The sequence below is a fragment of the Mobula birostris genome, chromosome 1 (genome assembly GCF_030028105.1).
Source record: "Mobula birostris isolate sMobBir1 chromosome 1, sMobBir1.hap1, whole genome shotgun sequence".
In the NCBI taxonomy this organism is placed as follows: Eukaryota; Metazoa; Chordata; class Chondrichthyes; order Myliobatiformes; family Myliobatidae; genus Mobula; species Mobula birostris.
Window position 1 is genome coordinate 145221634 of NC_092370.1, and position 5317 is coordinate 145226950.

At 42.7% G+C, this 5317-nt stretch overlaps 1 pseudogene; it reads right to left on the bottom strand.

Annotated features, from left to right (window-relative positions):
- Positions 1-1209: 1209 nt before the first annotated feature.
- LOC140191891 (peroxisomal membrane protein PEX13-like) lies at positions 1210-2023 on the bottom strand (annotated as a pseudogene).
- Between the last annotated feature and the right edge of the window lie 3294 nt (positions 2024-5317).

The following is a 5317-nucleotide window of genomic DNA, read 5'->3' on the forward strand; positions in this document are numbered from 1 at the left end:
TATGAGGCCACTCTCAGGGTGGAGGAGTAACACCTTATATTCTATCTGGGTAGCCTCCAACCTGATGGCATGATTATCAATTTCTCCTTCAGGTAACAATATTCCCTCCACTCCCCTCTTCTTATATTCCCCACTCTGGCCTCTTACCTCTTCTCACCTGCCTATCACCTCCCCTAGGTCCCTCCCCCTTCCCTTTCTCCTATGGCCCATTCTCCACTCCTATCAGATTCCTTCCTCTCCAGCCCTTTACCTTCCCTACCCACCTGGCTTCACCTGTCACCTTCTAGCTCTCTTCCCCACCCACCACCCATCACCTTCTCATTCTGGTCTCTTCCCCATCCATTTCCAGTCCTGAGGAAGGGACCCGGCCTGAAACGCTGACTGTTCATTCATTCCCAGAGGTGCAACCTGACTTGCTGAGTTTCTCCAGCATTTTGTATGCGGTTCATAAGGCATGTTCTCTAATCCAGGTAGCATCCTGGTAAATCTCCTTTGCACTTCCTCTGAAGCTTCCACATCTTTATTGAGGTGACTAGAACTATACACAATATTATAAATATGGTCTAACTTGCATTCTATAGAACTGCAGTATTACTTCATAGCTCTTGAAATCTATCCCCCTGCACTGAAGGCCAACACACCATATGCCTTCTTAACAACCCTGTTAACTTGCATGGCAGCTTTGGGGAATCTATGGACATGGACTCCAAGATCCCTCTGTTCCTCCACACTACCAAGAATCCTGCCATTAACCCTGTATTCTGCCTTCAAATTCAACTTTCACAAGTGAATCGCTTCACGGTTTTCCGAGTTGAACTCCATCTGCCACTCTTCTGCCCATGTCTACATATTGTCAATGTCCCTGTTGTAACTTACAACTACCTTCTACCCTATCCACAACTCCACTAACCTTTGTGTCATCTGCAAACTTATTAACCCACCCTTTCACTTCCTCATCAAACTGATTTATAAAAATCACAAAGATCCCTGTGGAACACCAGTGGACACTAACTTCCAGGCAGAATATGCTCCCTCTACAGTCACCCTCTGCCTTTTGTGGACAAGCCAATTCTGAATCCACAATTTATCTATTTATTTACTTAATTCGATAGAGCAGAAGGCTGATGGGGAAGAATCTATTAATATTGGTATTTTCAGACATTGGTTGTATCTTTTCCAGTATTTATGGATGCTCCCATGTCAGAACCCTTACTGTGTTTTGTTTTTTTCACAGAAAGCAAATTCAAAGACTGCCTCTTGTTCTTTGAATGATGTTTCTGCAGCTGTTGAATTCATCGTGACTCTGTAGATACTACTTTGTAATGCTTTCCAGCTCCACTTGCCTTCTGCCTCGCCATTTGCCTAAAATTCTGACATAATTGTCTGGCACTAATCGAGTAGTTCGGCCATCCAAGCAGGTCAGCGGCCATCCATGTGCTTCTGTCAGTTGTTATTTAGGTGGCAGGTTGGGCAAATCACTTGAATAGAATGAGAGCTCTCCTATTGTCCCAGCAGTGAAATCATGCTCTTGCTCTTGCAACAATATGATTATCATCTCCATTTGCCCAAGTTGTTAATTTGGATTCGTAAGTAGTAGAGCTGAATAGTTTCCATATGAGATAAGGGCCTCCAAGAAGGAACACAGAAACACAAAAAAAAAATCAGACCAGGAATGGCTTGACTCAGATATCTTGCCTTTAGCTCCAGCTGAAACCACATAAACAGCACTCTCCGTCCATAATTCCTCAACTTCAAAGTTATTCTGTAGTGTAGACCAAGAAATCTCTGTAGCTTCCTGTACATTTACTTCAAAGTTCAGATCAGTGCAAATTCTGATAGAACTTTAGGAAAATGCATCTGGAAAAGTGATTAGCAATTCCAAGATAGCTCTGAAACTGTTGTAAACTGCTGAAAGAGTAGCATTTAGCATCCTATTAACAGAAGGAAATGTATGAAAAATACTGATGGGCAACAAAATTGATAGGCCAGTTGCTCTGGTACAGCTATCTGTGCTTAGTGTCATCTTCTCTGGATGCCTTGCATCCCATGTTGCAAGGAAAGTGGAGATGAAGAAAACAAGAAGGCTTGTAATAAATTTCTAATAGAACAGATAGATTTTTACCATGACACTCTAGTTCAGGAAAGATCTTTTCCAGTTACAACAGACTGGTTGGTTTAATTTTGGTTGGGGAAATGTTAAGCAGGCACTGAATACATTTGAGCTGACATTGACTTATAAAGGACAACTAACCTGAATGATCTTTTTGACACTGCAACTGAGAAATATGGTGAAGGGAATGCTGTGGATGCTGTCCATACAGATCTTCTGAAAGCATTGCTTGACGAAAATGAGGCTCTCAATAAAGGAAGGTCATTGCAAGGTTGGATAAAAATTGGCTAATGAACCAAAGTACCCTAGCTATATATATGTGCCCAAGACTTTTGCACAGTACTGTATATGCAAACGTCTCGAAATGAAGAGTAAAATTTGAAATTTTTCCAAAGCTACAATTTGTGGTATGGCACTCAGTGAGGATGATGCCATTTTGTTATGCCAGGGCATAGATAGGTTGGGGGATAGGCAGACATTTAGCAGATGGAATTTAATACTGTGACGTGTAAAATGATGCATTTTAGTGAAACAGACTTTTTGGTCAGATTTACAATGACACAATTTTAAACGTAAAGGAAATGATGGTCTATGAGAGAGTGTAGAGGAGACTATCAGAATGGTTCTGGGTTTGAGGGATTTTAGCTGGAAGATTAGATTGGAGGGTTGAAGGTTGTTCTCCTTGAAGCAAAGCGGGTTGATGTGTGACTAATAGAATTTCTTGGCAGCTCGTAACCGGTGGGGATTGGCAAGGATCAGTGCCTGGAATCCTTGATTTGTGTGTAAATATAAAATACAACTTTTGCCTAAATTAGGTGGGATTGTGAATATAGAGGGGGATTAAAGAGCTAGGAATGGATTTGAGCATGTTGGGTGGGTGGACAAGAACACAAGAACATGCCAGGTGGAATGTAATGTAGAAAAATATGAGGTCATTCCTTCTGGTACATGTAATATAAAAGCAGTGCATATTATGTACTGTTGATGTCCACAGGGACTTAGATGTCCTTCTATACATGTCACTAATAAACGTTCTTTGACCTGAAACATTATCTCTGTTTTCCTTCCCTAAATGTTGTCTGACCTGCTAGTGCTTCCAGAATTATTTTTAAAAACTGTGGCAGGATCCTTTGCCATGACAAGATCCCACTGTAATTTTAATTTGGCACACTGAATGGGCAGTCACAGTGCATTAGCTGATGAGCTATTGCAGGTGGGAAGTCATAAAGTAACTGTGCACAGAAACATGTCCTTTGACTCAGCTGGTCCATATCAACCAAGATTTCCACCCAAGCTAGTCCCATTTGACCATGTTTGTCTCATATCCTTCTAAGCCGTTCCTATCTATGCACCTATCAAAATACCTTCTAGATGTTGTTCATGTGGCTGCCTCAACCACCCCCCCAGGTAGCTCATCTTGTGTACTGGCCACTCTGGGTGAAAAAGTTACCCCTCGGTTTCCAAATAAATCACTCCCCTGACACCCTAAAGCTACGTCCTGTAGTTGTTGATTCCCCAAGCTTCGTAAAAAAGTCGGTGCATATTCATCCTATACACAAACATTATTTTATACACATTTATAAAACCATCCCTCATTCTTCTACACTTCAGTGAAAAAAGTCCCAACCTGCTCAATCAATCTCCGTCACCCAGTCTCACAAGTCCTGGCAACATCCTTGTAAATTTCCTCTGCAGTCATTCCAGTTTAATAGCATCTTTCCTTAAGCAGGGTGACCAAAACTGCACACAATAGTACAAGTGCAGTCTCCTCAGCAACTTCTACAATCACAACATAACATCCCAAATTCTATACTCTATGTCCTGACCGATGAAGGCCAGCATGCCAAAAGCCTTCTTCACCACCGTTCAGGGAACTATATACTTGTGCTCCCAGGTCCCTCTGCTCTACAGCACTCGCCAGGGTAGATAGAGCTGTAGAAGCAGCTAGCTCCATCACCGGCACAGCCCTCCCCACTACTGAGGAGATTTACAAAAGGCAGCACCTCAAGAAGGCATCGTCTGCCATTAGCCCCGTACTCTGCCTTCAAGTTTGACCATCCGAAGTGTATCACTTCACACTTTTCTGGCCTGAACTCGATTTGCCACTTCTCAGCCCAGCTCTCCATCCTATCAATGTCCCATTATCAGACAGCCACATCCACAACACAAGCAGCCTGTGTCATTTGAAGACTTGCTAGCCTTCCACTTCCTCATCCAACTCAGTTCTAAAAATCACAAAGAGGAGGAGCCCTAGAACAGTTGCTTGTGGGACACCACTGTCTCTGACCTCCACTGGGCTAATAACCTAGAATATACTGTAAGATTTGAGTCATAAGCATAGAGTCAAATATTAGAATGATATGGGTGACCAGCACAGGAGAACAGCCTGCAGCCCCTATGTATCGATGTCGTCCAAGAAATACCGGTCAAGCTAATCCCAATCATATTCTACTGCTTCATGATGACTTCTTGTAGGAAATAAATAAATCCAGATTAAAATCCACCTGGCTGGGTTTCTGAAGCAAGTGAATTACTTTTGCAAAAGTGCATGAAATAAAATACATGAATCTTTTAGCATAAAAGTTTATGCAGCGATTCAGTCTTGGTATGACATTTTTCTGGATCTTTGGAGTGAAATGGTTTGAGATTTCCTGTGCAAAATGCATCACACGGCTCTTTTTTCGTTTTATAGATCTCTGATTTGCATTAATACTACTGTGATTAATTTATACTGGAGAACTCAGGATCACCCCGATACACTGCAATAAAAAATCTGAACCATGGAAATTAAAGTTACCTCAATCATGAGAAAGTATGCAGAGGCTGGAAATCCAATGCAACACACACAAGATACTGGAGGAACTGAGCAGGTCAGGCAGCATCTATGGAAATGAGTAGGCAGCTGATGTTTCAGGCTGAGACCCTTCTTCAGGACTGAGAGGGAAGGGGGAGGACACCAGAATAACAATGTGGGGGGTGGGGAAGGAGGCTAGCTGGAAGGTGATAGGTGAAGCCAGGTGGGTGGGAAAGGTCAAGGGCTGGAGACGAAAGAAGCTGAGAGGAGTGGAGAGTGAACAATAGGAGAAAGGGAAGGAGGAGGTGGCCCAGGGGGAAATTAAAGTACCCTTCTTCTTATCAGAACTGCTTAGGCAAGGAAATCTGGGGTCCCCTAGATGGTCCCCTTTGGGCAGCATGGCTGTGCTTACA